At 49.5% G+C, this 23,412-nt stretch overlaps 1 protein-coding gene across 1 annotated transcript in view; it reads left to right on the forward strand.

Moving 5' to 3' along the window:
• Positions 1 to 23,412, forward strand: part of ZBTB7C (zinc finger and BTB domain containing 7C) — an 89,700-nt gene that overhangs the window by 46,005 nt on the left and 20,283 nt on the right. The window lies entirely within an intron of this gene.

A 23,412-nucleotide genomic window follows, 5' to 3' on the forward strand; every position in this document is an offset into this window, starting at 1 on the left:
GGATTACCTTCTTCCCTGTTCCTCAGAAAGATGCCCTTGCACCTCAGGAATGGGTGTGTGGTGGTCCTGAGTGATTTTTTTTGAGGTGGGCAAAAGGCTGCCACATCCCAGCTGTTGGTTTTGCAAAGGACTTGATGTTCTTGGCAGCTGCAGAAGAGGAGGAGGAGGAGGAGAAGGAGGAGAAGGGAATGTCCACACCATGAAATCTCTAGGCTGTCTCCATCCGGGTTCAGGCAGATGTTGGGACCATCAAATGACTTCCACCTCGCAGGGAGAGGCAGCAGCCCAGCACTGCTGTCCCCCACCCTGCCCTGCCTAGCAGGGAACCAGTTTGGGAAGTGCCTCCGTGTTGCCCGCGGATGCGCCAGCCCAGAAGGAGGAAGGAGACCACTTTGGATTGAGGTCCTGGCACTGCTGGGAGGAGGCAGGGTGGAGGGATGGAGACCAGCCAGCTTCCTAACTATGCAAACAACCCACACCCATGTTCAGTGTTTATCCCTGCCGAGCCCGTCACCATGGTATCTGGGCACCTTCTGCCAAGGTGAGTTGAAGCTGATGGAGCAGATCCTCAGCCAAACCCCAGGCTCTCTAGGCATGTGCCTGGGAGGTCTCCTAGATCAGCTGGATCTTCCAGAGCTACTGCTGCTGGGATAATCCAAATAATTTTGCTGCTTCCTTTGGACCCCCTGCTGCTGCCTGCCCAGTTCCTGGATGACTCCTGTTGCCATGAGCTGCTCCAAGCAGGTGCATCCTCACCTCTGCCGTGGAATTTCTTTATGTTGTGTCACACCATGGTGTCGGGTGGGCAGCTGGAGAGATGGATTCACAGGCTCCTATGCTGGCACTGCTGCCTTCATGCAAACTTTGGGCCCTTTCTCCACCATGTGGCTCTGGGAGGGAAGAGGAAGAGGAAGAGGAAGAGGAAGAGGAAGAGGAAGAGGGAGAGGGAGAGGGAGAGGGAGAGGGAGAGGGAGAGGGAGAGGGAGAGGGAGAGGGAGCGGGAGCGGAGAGGAGAGGAGCGGATAGGAGAGGAGAGGAGAGGAGAGGAGAGGAGAGGAGAGGAGAGGAGAGGAGAGGAGAGGAGAGGAGAGGAGAGGAGAGGAGAGGAGAGGAGAGGAGAGGAGAGGAGAGGAGAGGAGAGGAGAGGAGAGGAGAGGAGCGGAGAGGAGAGGAGAGGAGAGGAGAGGAGAGGAGAGGAGAGGAGAGGAGAGGAGAGGAGAGGAGAGGAGAGGAGAGGAGAGGAGAGGAGAGGAGAGGAGAGGAGAGGAGAGGAGAGGAGAGGAGAGGAGAGGAGAGGGGAGGGGAGAGGAGAGGAGAGGAGAGGAGAGGAGAGGAGAGAGGAGAGGAGAGGAGAGGAGAGGAGAGGAGAGGAGAGGAGAGGAGAGGAGAGGAGAGGAGAGGAGAGGAGAGGAGAGGAGAGGAGAGGAGAGGAGAGGAGAGGAGCGGAGCGGAGCGGAGAGGAGAGGAGAGGAGAGGAGAGGAGAGGAGAGGAGAGGAGAGGAGAGGAGAGGAGAGGAGAGGAGAGGAGAGGAGAGGAGAGGAGAGGAGAGGAGAGGAGAGGAGAGGAGAGGGAAGAGAGAAGAGAAGAGAAGAGAAGAGAAGAGAAGAGAAGAGAAGAGAAGAGAAGAGAAGAGAAGAGAGAGAGAAGAGAAGAGAAAGAGAAGAGAAGAGAAGAGAAGAGAAGAGAAGAGAAGAGAAGAGAAGAGAAGAGAAGAGAAGAGAAGAGAAGAGAAGAGAAGAGAAGAGAAGAGAAGAGAGAGAAGAGAAGAGAAGAGAAGAGAAGAGAAGAGAAGAGAAGAGAAGAGAAGAGAAGAGAAGAGAAGAGAAGAGAAGAGAAGAGAAGAGAAGAGAAGAGAAGAGAAGAGAAGAGAAGAGAAGAGAAGAGAAGAGAAGAGATGGAAAAAGAAAGCAGCAAAGAGGGAAGAAAAGTAAGAGCATACGTTTTTCTGCAGGTCTATTTAGCTTAGAAAAAACCAAGTTTTTTATTACCAATGTTGTGCAGTTTCAAAATGGGAGATGTCCCCTCCTGTCTTAGCACTCACTATCCTGGCCACTCACTGAGGGGGGTGTGAGAGAAGCGATGAGCCACATCACCTCATCCCTGTCTCCTGTCTCAGGGTCCCTCCAGATCTTCCACCCAGCCTTGCAGGGATGCAGGCTGCTGGTGCAGCTGCCTTCCCTCTGCAGAAATAACCATTCAGGGGATGAGACTCCAGGCAGCTGTGGGTGGATTTGGTGGCTTCTCATTCACTGTGGCTGCCCAGCAATTCCATTATGGTTGCTGTTGCAGCCTGTGCTGAGGGACAGAGTGCCACTGAGAGGGGGCTCTGGAAGCCCACCTCATCTGGGATTAGTACCTTCATGCCACAGCTGGATGCTAGAAAGGAGTGGACTGTGAAAGAAATGGATCAGATTTGCTTTCCTTTGTTGTAGAATGATTTGTGTTGGAAGTGACTTTAAAGATCATCTATTCCACACACCTGAAATGGGCAGGGACACCTTCACCTACCCAAGCCCTGTCCAGTGGCCATGGCCATGGACATTTCCAGGGATGGGCTATCATCACTTCCAACTCTCACTGCTGTCTTTAGGGAGATCTTTTGCTTCATGTTGTATTTATGGATGAGGCAACCTCCTCCGTGGCAGGAGGCAGATCACAGCCTCTTCAAGGTGCTGGGTGGCTTAGGGAGCTGCAAGGGAACACGAAAACCTCTGAGTGTTGCAGGGCTGTGATTTGCATCTGGGCTTGGTTTGCTTCAGGCAATTTATACCCTCTTAGTCATGTCTGAAGAGAAATTAAAGAGATTATCTCCTCTGAGACTTAATTTTCCTGGATGTAAAGCAAATCAGTAGTTGCATTCCATGAGTCTTGGTCTGGCTTTGAGAGGTCTTGGAGCTCCTCTGGATACAAGATGGTAAAATGACTGGCAAGTGCTGTATGGAAAGAGGATGACAGATTTTATGCTTGTGGCTGCAACAGAGGAGTCAGGTTGCAATATTCCAGCGTTTCCACTGTGCACATGCACTTTCCAAACAGTTTTGTTGCAATTAATTACAGTGCAATTAAAGCAGAACGACAGTGCTAACTAAGGGCAAAATCTTGTGAAACAAATGGTGTTTGGGCTGATTTTGTAATTGCTCCAGGTTCCCCAGATACAAATTACAGTGTCAGGGCTCCTGATTTATGGCAGAGCAATATTCACACAGATAACTCAGGGCAGCAGCTTCCTGTGTCGGCTGCAGATGTAGAGGTCCATGTCCCATCAGTTCTCCTTGCTGTTGACCCATGAAGGGTGGGTTCTCTTTGATCTATCCCTTGGCCAGCAGCACACAGGTGGCACGAGCTGTCCCTCTCTGCCTCATCCCCAAGGCCTCTCACGAGGTTTCCTCACCAGGGAGGTGTGGGTGCTGTTCTGGATGCAGCTCCACTCTGGGCAGAGGGGTGCAGCCATGAGTGGGATGTGGTGGGCAGGGAGATCCCATTCATCCTGGTCCAGTATGGAGAACCTGGCTGATAGTGCAGGATTATGTCCTAGGAAGGGCACTGGAGGTCAGGCAGCATCTGGAGCACAACCCTGATGAGAAGCAACTGAGGGAGCTGGGAAAGGGGCTCAGCTTGGAGAAAAGGAGGCTCAGGGGGGACCTTGTGACTCTGCACAACTCCCTGACAGGAGCTGGGGAGGGGTGGTTTGAGGTCTGCTGCCAGGTAAAAAGGGCAGGAGGAGAGGGAACAGCCTCAGGCTGCACCAGGAGAGGTTCAGGAGAGGTTCAGGTTTGATAGTGGGAAATTTTATTCACAGAATGGGTGGTCAGGCATTGGCACAGCTGCCCAGTGCAGTGGTGGCATCCCCATTCCTGGAGAGGTTTAAAAGCTGTGTGGATGTGGCACCTGGGGACACGAGTTAGATTTGGGCTGAGCAGTGCTGGGAGAACGAATGGTTGGGCTCAGCAGGATTTCCCAGCCTGAATGATTCTGTGATTCTACGGAGTGGTTTAGCCCTTGAGTCCCAGCCTTTAGGTGCTTGCAGAAGGTCCCTGTGAGGGTGAGCAGGCGAGGCTTGGCACTGCTAAATCACAGACAAACCCTGCTGCACAATCCCCCTCGGTCTGTGCAGTGGGGCCATAGCAAACCGCGACAGATCACAGTGACTCAGCTGGGGAAGGTCGCCTGCAGAGGGAATACAAAGAGGCTGTACCCATGTCTGCCTCTCTGAGGGGTACCAGGCATTTTGTTTCATGGATTGGTTCCCTCTGCTCCTGTTTCCAGCCGTTCTGGGAATATCATGCTTTGTTTTCATGTGGGAAGTCCCTTTCCAGATTGAAGAACTGGAGTGGGTGTTTTCTCACCTGTAATTAAAAGGAGAAAAACTGTGACTTTTTAGCAAAGAAAGCTTGTGTTGTGTTTAGAAGTTATTGGTGTTAAAGTATTTCAAGAAATCCAAACAAAAAACCACTGATAATTCAGATATCCCTATCTGGAGTTTAAAAATAAGGGAGGTAAATTTTTGAAAATGTCATGAGATCAAGCAATAATGAGCTGAGCTTAAAGCATCACTTTTTATAATTAAGCCCTGCTGTGTTCATTTTTTACCCATGGACAGTGGGGTTTGGGCTGTGAGTTGATGTTCCAGTGCTGCCGTGTACCTACTTGGACACACCAAGGGCTCCCTACAGGGTCATAAAATGAAATCACAGAAACACAGAGCAGTTTTTTGGAAGGGATCTTCAAAATTACTGAGTTACAACCTCCTCCAGGACCGGGGTCACAGACAGTTTCCACTGCCCTGGCTTGCTCCAAGCCCGGTCCAACCTGGCCTTGGACACTTCCAGTGATCCACAGCTGCTCTGGACACCCTGTGCCAGGGCCTGCCCACCTTCCCAGCCAGGAATTCCTTCCCAATATCCCAGCTGGGCCTGCCCTCTGGCAGGTGTAGCTGGAAAACCAAGGTGGTTCTCAGCACCACCTCAGCTGCAGATTGGAGTTGAGCATCTTCCCCTAGCACCTAGTGTTGGGTACCGGTGTTCCCCACACACATCCCACCATCAGCTGGGCTCCTGCTCTGAATACTAAATCCTGAGACAGAGAGAAGAAGCCTGAACACTGATTAATTTGAGCCTGCGCTGCTCTTATCCTGGTTTCAAAGTAATTGTCTCTCTTGTCCACAATTTTCTCTCCTTACATTTCACTGCATATTTATTAGGTTTTTCTGAGGCTATCTGCAGCCACATTAAACCAATTTACTTCTTGAAATGTCTGACCTTTGATCTTCCAGCCACTGCCTTTCGGAGCCAGAAAAAGAGCCTTTAATAACGTGTCACATGAAAGGCTGGCTGCAGAGCCTGTCACTTGCACACCCCAACTCCAGTTAATAAACTATCGGATGAATCAATTATTGCCTCATAATTGTTACCTATATTTTTTGTGCTAAACAGGAAGAGTATCTCCCCCCCTCTTCTCCCAGTGGCTTTGTAAGGCGAATGCGTGCAAGCAGCTATAGCTAATATTCCTGAAAAAAACATCCTCAGTCGTTGTTGCCAGTCCAGATCTTGGCAGACGTGTGTTGGGGGCAGGGGTGGGGTTGCAGAGACATTAGGCTATTTGTGTGCATCTCATTTTAGGAGTCCCTGCAGCATCCCTCTGTGCTGTGTCCCCTGAGCCCCTCCAGCTGCCCCCTGCAGCAGGCACAGGTTAGGAGAGGGGGCTTAGTGGGTTGTAGAGTGCTTTGCTGAAGGTATTTTGGCTGTTTTCCTGGCAGCAGTAGTGAGGCAGGGGTGTGCCTGGACTTCTCCATCACAGCAAGGTTGGAAGCTGCCACCCTAATGACTGCACTCCTCACCATCACCTCCCAGTACCCTGGGCACCTCCTGCTGTCCTTGTGCATCAGGGCTGGATGCTTCTGTGTCATTGCTGAAGGACAGGCATCCTGCTCCAGGGGTGATGCCTTGCCTCCTAGCCCATGGAAACCACAGACTGGGGACAGGACCCTTTTCAGGGGTCTGCTGGTGCTGTTGGCACAGCCAGCTCTCCATGTTATGAGTCAGGGCACCTCACATCATGGTCTTGGCTGCATCCAGCCACACCATGTACCTTTTATTTTGCATTCCAGTTATGTAGTTGGGGTGTCAAATATGTTATCTCTTACTGCTACAGAGCCATAGAGCTCTTGGGGGCGTTGCTGTGAAAAATAGAGGCAGATGTGGCCAGGCTGCTGTTGAAGTAAGGACTTGGGGATGGAGCTGGTGGGATTCAGTGTGACTCCCTTGGGGTCTCTGCAGCCTCTGCACACAAGACACTGCTGCCCTGAACCTCAAGAAGACACTGTGTCTAAGATCCCTGTTTTTTCAGGCTGCTGGCTCTCTGAACCTGGTTTGGGCTGCTGTTGGGGAGGATGGAGAACGTTGTTCAGGTCCCCATGAAAGCCAGAGCATCCACAAGGCCCCAGGGGTACAAGGAGCTCTCTGCTCAGGCAGTGGGGTTTTGCTCAGGCTTTGGGGAGAGGTATCCCCCCCAGTTGCCCTGGTAGGGGCACATCCCTCCCTCTTCTGCTGAAATCAGCAGCAGAGCTGGGTTTCACAGGGGTGGAATGGGCCAGTGAAGTCTAAGCACAGCAATTACAGTTTCTGTCACCCGCAAGGTTTTCTGATGCATCACTCTGGAACAACGTCTTGCCCAGGAGCTCCATTTCACTCCCAGTGACATCTCTCCAGGGCAGGAGCAGGCAGCTGTCCAGAGGGTACAGATCCATCCTGGAGGTGGCCTTGGCAACACACTTCAACATCTATGTATTATTTATTTCCCCTGACTCTTCTCATCCCTTACACAGTTGCTTAACGGCACCAGCCTTTCACAAAGGGATGGAGAAGGGCTGAAAAATGCAGGAGGCAGCCCAGGTCTTCTCTTTCTGCTTTAATCTTCCCAGGGTGACTTCTCGCTTGCCATATGGGGAAGGCTCCTGACATCCCCAGTCTGCAGAACACCACAGCACTGAGCAGAAGCAAAGTCTCAAGTTTCAGGGGAAGGAAAAACCATCTGCCTAGCTCTCTGGCACATCTGTGCTGATTTGGCTCTGTGAGGACATAGTTCCAAGCTCGTAGGATTCAGCCTCTTCAGAAAGGCTGGGATTAATTGCTGAAATGAGAAATGCTAGAAGCTGGGTGAAGAAGAGGTGGAGAGAAAGAGGGAAGCATGAAAACACTCTGGGTTGATAAGTCCTTGTGTCAGTCTTGAGTTTATTAACATTCATGGTTAAGATTGTTCTGTAGGAGATCATCTGCTGGGCTTTGCCTGCGCTGGATGCTGAGGGAGGTAGAAGTCAGTCTCACAGGGAAATCATAAAAACATGGAGTTGTTCAAGTTGGAAAAGCCCTCCCAAGACCACTAAGTGCAGTCATGCCCCCAGCACTGCCAAGGCCACCACTGACCCATGTCCCTCATATCCACATCCACATGGCTTTTAAATGCCTCCAGCGATGGGGACTTCATCACTGCCCTGGGCAGCTGTGCCAGGTCTGGACAGCCCTTTCCATGAAGAAATTCTTCCTAATTTCCAACCTGTCCCTCCCCTGGCCCAGCCTGAGGCCGTTCCCTCTCCTCCTGTCCCTGTTCCCTGGCAGCACAGCCCGACCCCCCCGGCTGTCCCCTCCTGCCAGGGACTTGTGCAGAGCCACAAGGGCCCCCTGAGCCTCCTTTTCTCCAGGCTGAGCCCCTTTCCCAGCTCCCTCAGCCACTCCTCATCAGACTTGTGCTCCAAACCCTTCACTTCATAATTTCAAAGCAAATCTCAAAATTGAGATAAGATTCAGATGGTCCTGAAGATCTTGATAAACTTCCATGAAAAAAATAAATGTGCCAAACCAGACCTTACTCTCTTCATTGTTGATTGCATTTTGGATAGAGGCACTTAATCTACTTTCCAGCTTTAATCCTGACTCACATCTTGCTACCTGCTTTCTGAGGCAGGTAAAAAGTCATGATCAAGCACACATTTTATTCAGGACTGTTTCCAAGTTGAGTTTCAGAGAGGAAGTTAGCCTGGAATAAGACAGGAATGGGGAGAAGTACCTGTGTTAGTGCTGGCCATGGAAAGCCATATAACCACATTGATGTGGAAGTCCTGGAAGCCCCTGCAGAGACTTCCACCTTGTCTTTGGGTGTCTCAGAAATGAGCTTTCACATACTTGCTTTCACATATTCCAGCAAAGAGAGCCCTGGCATTGTGGGCTTAGTCTCCTTAAAATGATGCTGTTACTTCTGCCTCTTTTACATTCAACATCCTGTGGTACTGTGGCAAGACCATCCCAGCTGAGGTGCTGTGCATTGTTTTCCAGCCCTAAACCAAGAATGCTCAGCTTGTGGCCCCCAGCATACCCCATCCAGGTGGGCAAGGAGAAATTGAAGCCTTTTTGACCTTCAGCTTTCCTCCTTGGGAGATGAAATTAATACTCCCTGCCACACCTTGTAGGGATGCTGCTGGGATTAATTAGATAATAGAACAAATCTCGCTTGCCTGCCTCCATGGGGGCAACCGTCCTGTGGCTGAGTCTAACATTCACCCCTCCAATGACCACAGGGGACCTTGTGGCTGGGATTTTGCCATGACCTGGGCGGGAGCATCCTGTGGATCCTGCCAGGACCCACCCCTTGGGTGGCGAAGGGTTGAGGCTGTTGCAGAGATGCCGCGGATGCCTCCCTGCAGCCCCACACCGCGTAATTCCAGGCTCGCAGTGCTGCCTCTGCAAAGGTAGATTTGGTTTCTATTAATAAGGGGATAATAGCACGGGAAACCTGGCTGCAGGATGGCCCATGCCCAATTACTGCGGTCGTTGGGCTACAGCAGCCGCTTCCCTGCAATTATCCCACCGCGCGCCAGCACAGCACAGCCCTCTGTGTTTTATTCTTAGCAACAGAGCCCCGGGCAAGGTCAGGGGGGTCCCTGCAGCGAAAGTCTCTGGATGGGGGATGCCAGAGTTGAGATGGGGGATGGCAGAGCCACCTCCGTGTCACCTGCCAGAGATGGGGCTGGTGGGGACGGCAGTGACGCGCCCTGTGCCCTGGAATATGCAGTCATGGGGCTGGCAGCAAAGCAGTGCCCTGGTTTGTCCTTGTCCCAAGTCAGGCAGTGCCAGCAGAGTCCTGGTAACTCCCAAGGGGCTTATTGGCTACTGTGGGGTCATAGGAATCAGCCTCATTTTTAGGGGAGGCACAAAATTCCCAATCCAGTCAAAATGCAGGGGTGGCCTTGGCCACGCCAGGTTAACCCTTAGACTTGATGATCTTAGAGGGCTTTTACAAACTAAATGGCTCTGCAGTTCTATGATTTACAGCTGGATGCGATGTTTGGTCTTGGTCCCAGTGTAAAATGGGTTGTATGGAAGCTGTGCTGGTTTGCACCCACTTAGCCAGCCCACAGTGGAAATCAGAGGTAGGAAGGGCTGGAGAGAGTCTGGGGATTGAGATTTGGGAAACCCAGGGTGAATTTATTTTCCAGCACATTCCCTATGCATCTCTGGGAAGTCACTTTCCTTCTTCATCCATCAGGTGGGTATCCATAAGCACAGTTAGTGGCCTGGCAAGGGGGATACAGTGAGAAGAGGTGCATTCCAGACAGGGAGATGCTCAAAGCCAAGCCACCCAAATCACTCTAAAAATGCGGAAGATCCTTCTTAAACTTATGTTGGTTGTGGGAAAAAGATGAATGGAAAATATGTGTCAAGGATAAAAAGTGATGCTTAAAGGGCAGGAGTAAAGCCTTTCTGTGAGAAAAGTCCAGCTCGAGCCTGTGCTGTTTCAAATTAAGATTTTGGTTTCCTAGAGGCAGCAGACAATGGTTCACTCAATTCTCTCCCCACTGTCATTAAAACTCGAGTGTGTTGTCTGGATATAGTATTTTGCCCTACCTTAAGAGCTCTAATCTTTTTAGGACCATTTCTTGCCGCTATCTGCAGACACTCGAAAGCCTTCTCAACCGCGGAGTGAAATACAATCCCTGTCTTGGGGAGCTTTCCCTCCCCTTTGTCTTCTGCACAGACAGAGGGAAAATTACCACTTAACAAATCTGCCAGGTCTGAAATTTTCTCCCCCCCTCCTTCACCCCTTTTGCAGCTATCATTTGTCGGGGGCTGCTTTCTCCCAGTGCCATCTGCCTTTTGCAGGGAGATGGCGAGGAGCGTTTTATTGTTTGCCGAACAATTCCCTGCAATTTGCTGTTCGCTATTTCTTTCGGGCTCCTTTAATCCTTTTTTTCACTTGCTGCTGCTTATTTTTAGCTTGCATGCTATTTGTGTTTGTCCCCCAACACTGTTTATATTTTTAAAAGCCTCACTTTGTTGGTACTTTTTTTTTGAGTGTCCCTTTTTGCATGCAAAACCCTCCCTGCCCTGTCCCTTCCCCAGTGCCTTGCCAGGCTGGGTGGTACATGGAACAAGCTGTCATTCCCATCTTCTTCGACTCTCCCTGTTTTTCCCTGGAATCCCACTCTTCTTTCATGCCTACAGCATTTTGTTTTTATCCAGTGAAATTCCCAGCCGAACTGTGGAGGTGCTGAGTGATGCCACCAGCACAAATGCTGCCAATCCCAGCTCCCTTTGGGTGATTTACACTGTCCTGGTGCACTTCAACATCCTCTGGCTTTGCCAGGTGCCAAAACTCTGCCAGCGATGGGCTGAGCCACCCAGCTGCTGGGCTGGTGCCACCAGCCGTGGGGTGTGGGCTCAAGATTCAGCACATGGCAGCCACCTGGGATTCACTCAGTGGTTTGGGTTGGAAGAGCCTGAAAGACCCTGCCATGGGCAGGGACACCTTCCAGTGTCCCAGGCTGCTCCAAGCCCTGTCCAACCTGGCCTTAGACACTGCAGGGATCCAGGGGCAGCCACAGCTTCTGTGCCAGGGTCTCACTGTCCTCGTTACGAAAAGCTCCTTCATACCTGATCTAGATCTCCTCTTCTTCTGTTTAAAAGCTCTATCCCTTGTCCTGTCACAATATCTCTGCTAAGAAAAGTTTGTCCCCATCAAAACCCATGGGGTGGCCCTGACCTGAAGCCCCTCTGAACTTTAGGCTGCTTCTATCCTTGAATAAAGCTGAAACTCAGATGACAGCTAGTTCAGGCTGATAGTCCTGACAGAGGGCTGAGTTGGGATTTGTAAAAGCTAACATCAAATTTCGGCTCTGCCAAGGGCTTCATCCATGGCCTTTGCAAATGGTCAAGTCTCTCTGTTCCTCTTCTGCACAAAACAGGTGATCTCTTTTTTACTCCCACTGTTTCTTTGGAGCACAAGCATTTAGGAATGGATTATTTCTTCCTTGGTTTCATTTATACAGTGCCTTTAAGGAAATGAGCATCCACCTTGTAGCTGTAAGCCACTGGTGCAGTTTAAATGGTCACTACAATTAATAGCAATAATAATAATAACAGTAATTGTCATAGTAGTAGTAGTAGTGGTAATAGTAATAGTAATAATAATAATATAATAATAATAATAACAATAATAATAATAATGATGATGATGATGATGATGATGATGATGATGATGATACAGCCTTTCCCAGTAGAAACACAGTCAGATCTGAACATGCTCCGAGCCATTATCAGTAAACAGTAATATTGGATATTTTTATTTCTTTGCTTGTATGTGCATTGGTAGGGCTATGCCTCACTCCTGTTACTCAGTGCTGCAGCTGGAGAATTAAAATCCATCTTTTCTGCAGCCCCCTCTCAGGATTCAGAAATTGAAGCAGGAGTTTTGTTTGCTACCTGTGCAAACATCTCCTGATCTGCCCCCAGTTGGCTGCCCTGAGGGCAAGTAGCCACATCCAGCATGACCTCCTTGCTCCTGAGCTACGTGAACTGTGTCTGCTGTGCCAGGCAGGAATATATATTTCATTTGTCCCTGGTGGTCCTATCTTCTCCCTTGTTAATATTGCAACAACCATTCCTCCCTGGGAGCACCACCTGGGCCCAGGAAGGCTTTGAGCCTCCAGTTTTTAGGCAGATACTGAGTAGCTCTACTAGCTCTATCCTTCCTACAGACTCAAAGCCACTCAGAAAGTGGATTTATCACATTCATCATCTCTTCTTTCTTTTTTTTTTTTTTTTTTTCCCATGGTCAGCTGAATTTATGTTGGAAAATATAACTTGAATTATGTTGGAAAAACAACTTGAATTTCCTGACCTCAGAAATTATTAGGAATAGATCTGGAGACACTTTCATTTTGCTGCTTTTTTTGTTTCCTTTTCCTGGAGGTGCAACCCCAGAGCTGAATCTTTAATTGCTGTTTTCATGAGCATGACAGCAAATGCACTATGGTTTAGGGGGAAAAAAAGTGGGATCTCTGTTAATAACCAACACGTCTCGCTGCCGATATCTCAGACCAACAAAACGGTGTTATTTCTTCTGTCTCCTAATAACAAACTGATTTTCTCTGTTGTCTATCAACATCTGATGAGTTCTTGCTCCCATTTCCCTTTAATAAGTGCTATTTTGTTTCCATTATTACTCAATAGTAAAATCTTTTCCATGGGACTTTACCAGAAGTAGATTTACAGCTGTGAAAATAAGCTTGGGTGTGATGAGATCTTGTAGTTTTATTATCTATTAAGTGCCTCGCATGACTTTGTCGTTATCAAAATGTAATTACGCATTTAAATAGTTCCATCATCTCCTTCTGTCGGTTTGTTGTGGTTTTTTTGGGGTGTTTTTTTGCTTTTCCTTAGGAGGGAAATGATGAAAAAAATCCAAGATTGATGCTTAATATAACTCAAAATCTGAATGCCACTGACTTTGCTGGCCTCTTCCAGGGGAAGGGCAGAAAACACCGCGTGCAGCGACGGTGCGGATCTGCCCGGGGTGATGTTCATGTTAAGACACATCTTTGGCTCAGGTTTTTTTTTTTTTTCCCCCTCCATGCACATGCAAAAAGCCGGCGTTTCCTGGTTTGAGATACGGTATTTACCGATCCTTGCACGGCGCTGGATATTAATTGTCGTCGGAGGTTCTGGGCGTGGGCGAATCATTGTATAATGCCCACACCCTTCGGGTGGCTTAGGGTGTGGCGTTGTCTTTGCCTCACCGTGCAGTTCTGAGATGTATTATTACCCAAAAGCAACACGCCCTTCCGTGCTTCTTTTGTTTTTATTAGGGATCGCTCTGAACCAGCACTCCCAGCACCTGGCAAAGCCGCCGCTGGATGCGCAGCTCGTAACTTGGGCTTGTCCGGGCTTCCCGCTGGGATTCCCTGCGGAGCAGCTCTCGCCGCCGGGGCTTTGGGGTGGGAATGGGCCAAGTGGAGCACCTCCATGGGCTTGATGGCTTCTAACCAAAGGCATCTGGTGCGGCTGAAGACCACCAGGGACTTAGGTTGGTCTTACCTAGGCTGGGCTCCCAGACAGCGCTTACCTAGACAGAGTTTTCCATGTGGGAGATGGAGAGGTGGGATAGTATTTCTGTCAGAAGTGGACAGGGCAGGAGAGGATGACTCCTTTGGCAGTGGACTTGCAGCCTGATCCCTGTTTTGGGCACTTTGGCTGGAGATGCCCCGTGTGAGGCTTTTGAGCTGCTCCACCTCAGTTTCCCCAACCTCCTGGCAGCTGGCCCAGCTGCTTCTCCCACATGGAGCAGGTCCTGAAGGTGGCCAACACAACCAGTTCTTTCTTCAAGTGCAGCCATCTCTTTCAAACCGTTCATAAAAAAGGTGCCACAGTTAAGAGCCCACTTCATACATCCCCATACAGCTTTTTGCAGAAACCTGTGACATCTGTGACACCCCACAGATGTGACATCTTCTCCACCCTGGCACAGCCACTGTGGTGACTCTTCCAGCATCTCCACCTGGACAGCCCTCAGGAGCATCCCTGGTGTCAGTGGTGACGCCCATCAGTGGTGACTCCTTTGCTCACCTGTAGGTTGCTGCCACCTTCTCCAACCACCCAGATTTCCTTCTGTGAAGAGCTTTTATTGCTTTTTCTTGCCTGAAGCAGAGGGCAGTATTTAAATGAAACACATCCAAGGCAAACTTGTGGAGAAGTCTCACCTTTCCTGTGCTGCATGATTGAATAGGGGGGCAAAGATGCAACCCCCTTATTAGAGTAATAGAATTTTCCATCTCAAATAGGAACCAGGGATGTTTTAATGATTGGGCTCATTAGGTGGACTTTCCACTTAAAGTGTCTGTCTGGCAATTAAGTCTGGAAAAAGCATGACTGATGACCACACCTTCTGTGACTTAATGGGGAGTCTGAAGGCTGATCTTATTATCACACTGATACAGTCTGTGATAAAAAAGAATTTAAGATACTCTCCAGAGATTTATTTTCCCATTAGGAAACTGCCAGGAGAAGGTTAAGGGAACTCATAAGGTCAAAGCTGAACAGAAGAAAATACTAAACACTTGGGATGCAGGTGGGCAAAAACAGGAGGACAAGATTTCTACTCTTGGCTCCTCTACTGACCTGTTTTATGGCCTTCACCAAGTCACTTTCTTCCTGTGCTCTTTCCAGTGTGGGTGGTTACCACCTTGTTGGGCCCTGTGGTGGCCCTGCAGATACTTGATGTAGCAGCACCATGTCTTTGCCTCAGTGACACAAGTCCTGCTGTCATCCACCACTGCATGAGCATGTGGAAAAAGTGGTGTGGAGTGGAAGGAAGCACAGACAGTCAGGAGGAAAGTGGTGGTGATTAGGGCAGGGAGATGAAAAAGGCAGAATTTCTGTTCTCCTCCAAGAGGATCCTCATGGGTCCTCAGTGATTGCCTCACCTATTCTGTCTGCTTTAAAACATGACCTGCTGTAATATTTTACTTAATCCTGGTGTTTAAAGGACTGGAACTTATTGTAGAGCTCACTGTGCTGGCTTCAAACCTCCTGTTGGGTACCATTTTACTGACATTCGCTTGCCATAGCTTGTCAGTGATTTTAACTCTGCCGATGGATTGAATGCCCCAGGATAGAGGAGCTGACTCTCCTGGCTTTGTACTTCAGCTTCCTTAAGTACAGTGGGGAGAGACAATTCAGCTAAATACATTTCAGTACAAAGTGAAGGTTTTGATGGCAAAAGAACTACTCTGCGTCTGGGTCAGTTTTGTCAGATTAATGGTGGAACTGTGAAAAAATTGAAGTGTTTCATTTCAGCAGCTACAAAGAGAAAGTCTTGAGTCTCACAGGCAGCATGATTTGTTTAACTCAACGTTTGCTATGGTTTTGATTAAACAGATGCCTGGAATTTAGGAAAACATTTTCTTTCAGTCTGAGCAAGTCAATTTTTAACATTTTTCAGTTCCAGAGAGGAGAAGTCCTGCTCACTCCCATCGTTCTTCTCCTGAAAAACCTCCTCCACTTTACTCTATATCCTTTGCAAGGGGGTCTTGCCAACTCCAGCCCTGTTTCATCCATTAGAAAAACAAAGAGTCACAGACTTCTCTTATCATCCTTCCACTTTGTCTTCCCACCATGCTAAATAGAGTGTTGGGAGGCAATCCCCCCCCCCAATCCCACCCCCCCCCCCCCGATATACTACTTAGATTTGTGTGGAAATGAAATAATTGAATATAAAGGCATTTGCTCTATGTCTTTAAGGAATCCTTTTGAAGTTGACTCTTTTGACCTTCAAGGCCCTGCATAATTTTTTCCTTCTCCGTTTTCCTCCTCTTTGTTGTGCCTTGCACTCCTGTAATCTTCTCTCCTGCCTGCTTCCTTCACCTCCTCCCACCCTGCTCCATGGCTGCAGTTATCTGCTCCCTGTGTTTGAAGCATGCAGTGGCTGGTGCAGCCAGCATCCTCCTCTGCCCCTCAAGCCTTCTTCTCACTCCTCTCTGTGAGGAGCCTCTCCTGCCCCCCCTGTTCTCTCCAGGTGATGTTTTACCTGCGCTCTTCCCACCCCTCGAATTGCTTTTTTTTTTATCTCCCTCCCATTGGGAAATGTTCAATTAGGGGAGCTGCCTTAATCTTCTGGCTGGCCAAGTGCAACACGTCCACCCACAGCTTTCAGCAGGGGATGGGCTCCCTTCCCCCTCTCTGGACAGAAGTAAGTCTCCACCCTCCCATGCTCATGGCCTTGTAACTGTGCGAGCTTCCTGAGCTGAATCCACATCGTGTCCATCCCCACTGGCATCTTTGCTGGCCTCGTGGTCTCCCTGTGGGTGCTGGTTGGGGTTGTACGCTCCCACACTGCCCAGCACGCACTGGGGTCCTGCACCCCCTGACCAACTCTGTGATTCACAGAGTTAGGAGTGATTTAATCAAAGGGGTTTCAGACAGTGAAAAAAAAAACCAAACATTGAGGTAGTATGTAAGAATTGCTAGACAGTCTCAGTTTTACAAGTTCAGGGAATGGTTTTCTCTGATTTGCCAAGAGTTGCAGCATTCCTAGGGTGATTAGGAGGACTCAGCTGACCTGTCACGGAATCACAGATTGATTTGGAAAGGGCTTTTAAATCTCATCTAGTCCAAACCCTCTGCCATGGTCAGGGACACCTTCCACTATCCCAGGTTGCTTCAAGCCCTGGCCTTGAGCATTTTCAGGGATGGGGCAGCCACGGCTCCTCTGGTAAACCTGTGCCAGGGCCTCACCACCCTCAGTGTAAAGAATTTCTTCCTTCTTTCTGGCTTCAATGGGACAGGCAGTCTTCTTTCTAAAGAGTAAATATAGCTCTGAATAAAGGATGTGTACACATGCAAACACACATATTTCATGGAGATATTTAGGCATAGGAGTGCTGGTATTGGAGGGGAAGCAAAGCTCTCACCCTGCATTTACCTGGGCAAGGTCTTCCTGCTTATTCACCAGGAGGGAGGAATATGGATTTGCTCCTGGTGGAGGTAAATATTCACAGTGATTTCTTGAGGACTTGCAATCCTCCTGCAGCAAATGTGTGAGCTGAGAAAGGGCAGCAGTGGTTAGCTTCACGAGGAACTGCTCCCCCTCCTCGCCAGGGTGCAGAGTTCATTTTTCCACTGACGCATCCCTGACAAACGCCCAGTGAGAGCTGGCATGGGCAGCCAAGTGATTGTGTTGTCACGGCAAAGACTAGTGAAAGAAGAGCAAGATTTATATCGTGGCTGCTCAGAGGGTTGGAGAAAAATGGCCCAGAGCCAGGAGTCATGCAGGCATAGCTGATACTGTCTTCAGTCTTTTGCCAAGTGTGGGCTGGATGGTGGCTGATGTGAAATGGGCTGCACAGTCCTGGTCCAAGTCTTGGTGGGCATGGTTCCACATCACAGAAACCAGCCATGCAGTTGACGCTTTCACTGGCAGTCTTAGCAGAAAGAGGAGTTGCTGAATTGGCCCCGAAATTGGAAAAAAAAAAATAGAAAAAATCCAAAGAATTTTGCAGCAGGAGAAGTTCAGCCTTCTACCAGGGAAGCAGATGACCCCAGAAAGCCCAGCACACACAGACATGACTGTGGTGATGGGTTTAATGTGCTCAAAAGCAGCGAGGGTAGGGCTTTAGGTTGCTCTGTGGAGATGTGGCCTCAGGTGCAGGTTGCCTGCATACCTGTGGTTGTGTTATTTCATCTGCTCTGTGCCTTGGATCCCTATTGCACAACTGGAGCACAGAGTCAGGGAATGGTTTTGGTGGAAAGAACCTTTGAGAACTCCTGATCCAACTTCCACCTCTCAGTGAGGCTCATGCCTTTATGTGGTTGAATTTTGAGCATCTCCAGGGATACAAATCCCAGCGTATCTCTGGCTCCACGGTTCAAGGTTTGACCAGACTCTTACTAAGAAATGTTTTTCTTATGTCTGATATAAACTTGCTTTGCTGAAACCTCTGCCCATGGCTTTTTGTGCTCTGAGAAGAGTCTGACTCCTTCTTCTCTATAGTTTTGTATTAGGGAGTTAGATGAAAAAATGAGATTCCCCCTTCATGCCCTCTTCTCTGGGCTGAAAAAAACTCTCCTCACCTTGTGTGCTGCAGCTCACCGACCATCTTGGTGCCTCCAAGACTGGCAGTGTCTTTCTGGAGACTCCAAACTGGACACAGTGCTCCAGCTGTGGTCTCACAAGTGATGAATGGAATGGATGGTCCACTCCCCTCGACCTCTGGGCACCTCTTTTGTTCATTCAGCTGAGTGTGTGCCTGGCCAACTTCAGTGCAAGGCCAGGCTGCTGGGTTCTGGGCACCTTCTTGACCACCAGGTCTTCTTCTACGAGGTGTCTCTCCAGACAAACACAGGTGGTAATTACTTCCTCTGAGGTGGGATGGATGGGAAATGCCAGGATCTTGGCAGAGTTTGGCAGATTGTCCAAAAAAAATGCAGGGTCTGGGGGGGGGGGTCAGATGAAGCAAGAGCTTGGCCATGTCATGTTCCCATCTGCATCAAGAACCAAGCAAGGCTCAAGGCTTTCTTCTTTGAAAGACTGAAACCTGCTAACTGCAGAGAGGTGAGGTAGCTGTAGGAGCTGGAAAGTGCTGTAGAAAGGCTGAGGAGACACAGAAACGCTTTTTTTTGTTGTCTCAGGTTTGTTCAGAGGAGGTACAGCTCATGTAGCCACCGTGGTTGCTGATTCAGTACCTGCCCTGGGAATATAATAGGAAGATTTCTGTCTCTACCACGGCCCATCCATCACCTTTCACAAGGCTAGGAGAAAAAGGAAGAATAAGAGGAATAACAAGAGAATAAAGAAACATTGCAGCCAGAAAGCTATCCTCTGTGTTTCACAATTCTATAAATTATGCTCTTTCTTCCTCTTTAATCGCCAGGCATATAAAATATGCTTGCAGCAGAATCATATCCTTCCATTAAAGTTTCAGAAGAGAAATACAGGTCCCATCTGCCTGTTTAGCAAAGCAGGGCAGTGCACAACCATTTCTTTCTTCCCCACCACCCCCCCTCCAAATCTAGTTTATGGCAGGAGTTTTCTCTTTTAGCACTGGCTGTTTATTTCATTTTCTAATTTCAGCATGTGTTTCCACAAGCCATCTCCTCTTTTTTCTCTCATGAGTCTTTCTCCAATGCCTTCACACTCCAATGCACCTAAAGGGCATAGGTACAGTCTGCCCTTGGTGAAGGTCAAAGGAGAAAGAAGGTCTTTTAGGACCTGAGCAGGGTTCTTGGGGGTGTGTTTCTGCAGATGGGACAGACTCTGAACAGCAGGAATTGGCAATAGTGAGAACTATTCAACTGGGCTGTAGAGGCAACCATGAGCTTCACTGCCCATCCTTGCTTGCTCTCAAGGATATTCATTTTTATTTGTGCTTTTCTGGAGTCAGGATGGACATAAGATCTTAGGGTTGTGTTGCCTGCATGACAGAGGAGCGAGCGTGGCACTGTCCCCATTCGTATGGGAGCTGTCCCCATGACCCCCCTGTGCAAAGGGCAGGGACAGGAGGTGCTTTTGGGGTGCATCTTCCCTCTGTGTGTAGGGTGGCATGCAGTGGGGTGGGTGCATCCTGGGGGACATGTGGCACAACCTGTGCCTGGTTGTGCGTGTCAACAGGGCTGGCTTACAGTTTTGGGAAGCAGTGATGGATGAGAGGGCACGACAGCCTCCACTTCTGATTCAGCCCACTGGGTCTCCATGGAATCAAACAGTGCTTTGGGTTGGAAAGGGCTTTTAAAGGCCACCCAGTGCCACCCCCTGCCAAGGGCACTATCCCAGGTTGCCCCAAGCCCTGTCCAGCCTGGCCTTGGACACTGCAGGGATCCAGGGCCAGCCCCAGCTGCTCTGGGCACCCTGTGCCAGGGCCTGCCCACCCTCCCAGCCAGCAATTCCTTCCCAATATCCCAGCTGGGCCTGCCCTCTGGCACTGGGAAGCCATTGCCTGGCTGCTGTCCCTGCAGGCCTTGTCCCCAGTCCCTGGGCAGCTCTCCTGGAGCCCCTTTAGGCCCTGCCAGGGGCTCTCAGCTCTCCCTGGAGCCTTCTCTTGTGCAGGGGAGCAGCCCCAGCTCTCCCAGGCTGGCTCCAGAGCACAGGGGCTCCATCCTCCTGATCATTTTTGTGGTGCTCTCAGTAGCTATTCAGTGTCTCATCATGGTCTACACAAGATATGTACAAACTGACTTGAATCATTATTTATAGCACTGCACCCCTAGAAATCTCTCCTACCCAGCAGAAGGACATGCACCTCTTTTTTTCCCATAAAGCCTCATTTTTATTCAGTGGCATTCAGAGCAGAGTGGATCCAGAGGGCTGGGGCTGTGCGTCTGATTTTTTCCGTGCCTGGAGATTTACACCCGCACTCCTGCTGCCATTAAAGGTGCCCTGCTCCAAGTATAAATCAGACTGTGCTCTGTTAGATGTTTTATGTGTTTCCCAGAAGTCATGTGCGGAGGTAGGAAGGAGCCACTGCAAATTTTGCACTGGCTTTTGGGGGCTTTTTTGAATGCTGCTAGGGGAACACAACCACAGGGGGATTTATATTCCCTTTTCCTGAAGGGTTTACCATAGAAGAAGCTTTCCTTTCTTATTTTTTTTTTTTTTTTTTTTACCACCTTGGGCAAGAAGCTGTTTGGTTTGATATAGGTTCAAATTTTATTTTTAAGCAAAATATGAGAAACACAGGAGAGGAAACCACACTCTGTTCCTTAAAATTAGTGGCAGAAAAGACAGGGCTACAAAAATATTCTCTGATGCACACAGTTGATGAGCATGTACCTTGGCTAACACAGCATTGAGGAGCTCTGTGTGTCCAACAGGATTGCACCTTTTCATCTAAACTTGTTTTGTTTTTTTCTGAATAAGGATTCAGCTCTTGGGCTCATGATGTCCTGTAGTCCATCTCTGTGTGTAAAATGTCAGCAGCTCACACTGAGCTCTGATTCTCCAATACCATTTGGAAAAGGGAGTTGAATCCAAACCCATCTCAGACCTCAGCCCTCCAGTACCTACAGGAGATGATCAAAAAGGATGTAAGACAACTTTGTACACAGGCATATAGTGATAGGACAAAGGGGAATGGCTTAAAACTGCCAGAGGGCAGGATTAGATTGGACATTGGGAGGAAATTCTTGGCTGTGAGGGTGGTGGCACAGGTTTCCCAGAGAAGCTGTGGCTGCCCCTGGATCCCTGGTAGGGATCCAAGGCCAGGTTGGATGGGGCTCGGAACAGCCTGGGATAGTGGAAGATGTTCCTGCCCATGGCAGGGGTCAGACTGGATGATCTTTAATGTCCCTTCCATCCCAAAGCTTTCTGTGACTCTCATGACCTACCTGAGGGAGCCTGTGTTCAAGGCCATGACTCGGGGAAAGAGGACAGAGAAAAGGTGTGGGTAATTTGGTCCCTTAATCCCCGTCCTGTTGCTCCTGACCCGGTGAGACAGGAATCTCTCATGGACTTTTAATTCTCCATGCTTTGCCTCACCTGAATCAGTGCTCAGCCTTCAACCATGGAGGAAGACTCCAAATCCCTCTTTTCCACCCTCCACAAAAGCTGGACCCACCAGCAACCACCTGGGCAGGGGGAGCAGCCCAGCTCTTGGCCGCATCTGCGCCGCGCTCGCGCACACGCCCACAGCACCATTACCTTGTAATTAAATCCCTTTTTCCCCGACTGGAAGGATCCTGCTATAAACAAGGGTTTTCTCTAACCATAATTGCGCCAGGCGGAGGGCACAGCTCTGCAATAACTCAGGGCTTTGTTCTGCGAGCGGGGAGCGAGTCCCTCTGCCTCTCCTCAGGTATGCCAACAATGCGAGCGGAACTCCCCGTGACCTGACATGAATCCCAGGGCAGGGTTTGCAAACACAGGCAGTGGTCAAAACGGGGCTTAAGTGCCCTTATAAATATTTTGAAGTGCCGGCTTGGAAAAGGAAAGTCCCCGGCGTGCTGCGGTGCTGGTGTTTCATCCAGAGCTGGTGTGCGGCTTTGAAGTGTGGTGTGAGCAAGCTCTGGGCTCCTGCCCATCCCTGGGAAGGACTGGGTGAACAAAAATACACATATCTGTATGTTTAAAGCTATGCAAGAGACTGTGTCCACACCCCTTTTTGTCGTGTGTCCTCGTGGACAAAGGTGGGGAGGAAATTCATGTGCTGTAGGGGTATTCTGTTCATTTGATGGATGTATGAAACAACATCGTGTAGGTTAGAGAGATCCACAGGTGGGAGAAGGGGTGGGTGAATGGAGAGGTAGGTGCTTCCGAGTGCCTGGTTTTATTGTAGCCCCTTACCTGATGAGTTTTCCTCTCCTAGAGAGCAATCACTGCAATATATTTAACAAGAGGCTGTCGTGTTTGTGTTGTGGAGGGAGATGCAAAGGACAGACAGGGAGATGGCAGGCAAAGTGGGGTGAAACACTGATGTTTTCCCACCCAGGACAAAAAGTAGGTCCTAGGATAGTGTGAGTGGTTTCACATGTGTGCTGGTGCTCCTCAGAACATTGCCCAACCACAAACACACACCCAGAGCATCCTCCAGTCCTTTGCTCAGGAGGTGAATCAAACCTGCACCCTGAGAAGAGTACAAAGAAGCAGCCATGTGCTCCCCATGCACGTGCAGTGCTCTTTTCCAGCCCACAAGTCATTGGTGTTGCTGTTGTGTTAAATGTTTGCTCTTTTTTTTCCTTTCCATTCTTTTTTTTTGGTGTACGAGAGCAAAAGCAGGGCGGCTGCTCCATAAGATACTCTGTGCAGGAGCTGAGCAATGAAACATTCATAGATGTGGATATCACTAAGTAATTCCGGTGGGAAATGTCTTTAGAGGTGATCTGATTCCATCCTCGCTGCCATGACAGGGACACCTTCCACTGTCCCAGGTTGCCCTGTCCAGCCTGGCCTTGGACACTGCAGGGATCCAGGGCCAGCCCCAGCTGCTCTGGGCACCCTGTGCCAGGGCCTGCCCACCCTCCCAGCCAGCAATTCCTTCCCAATATCCCAGCTGGGCCTGCCCTCTGGCACTGGGAAGCCATTGCCTGGCTGCTGTCCCTGCAGGCCTTGTCCCCAGTCCCTGGGCAGCTCTCCTGGAGCCCCTTTAGGCCCTGCCAGGGGCTCTCAGCTCTCCCTGGAGCCTTCTCTACTCCAGGGCAAACATCCCCAACTCTCTCAGTCTGTTCCAGGATCTCACAATGCACTGCAAGGTTGCTCTGTAGCACCCTGTCAGTTTCTCTGGAAGTTGTAGCACTTTAACTGGACCAGCCTAGTTAGACTTGTACCGTTTCCCCCTAAGCAGATGCAGTCAGAGCTGTACAGATGTTGCCTTATGCATCCAGCTGTGCCAGTGGAAGATATGCCTCTCTTCTGGAGTTTTCTGCTGGAACCATACTCCAGGAGCACCAGCCAAGTTCTCTTCACACAGCTACCCATAGCAGTTGGAAGAAATCTGATTGCTCCTTTTTCCTAGCAGAAATTGGGATTTTCTTAACACCTGTAAGGCTGAATTTTTTGGAGCAGTTACCTCTGGCCTAGTAGTGGGTGAGAGGCTGGGGTTCCTTTCTTACGGCTCTGATCTTGGATCAGAAGAGAACATCTGTCCTCAGTCTTGAAGT

The sequence above is a fragment of the Poecile atricapillus genome, chromosome Z, assembly GCF_030490865.1.
Source record: "Poecile atricapillus isolate bPoeAtr1 chromosome Z, bPoeAtr1.hap1, whole genome shotgun sequence".
NCBI classification, from domain to species: Eukaryota; Metazoa; Chordata; class Aves; order Passeriformes; family Paridae; genus Poecile; species Poecile atricapillus.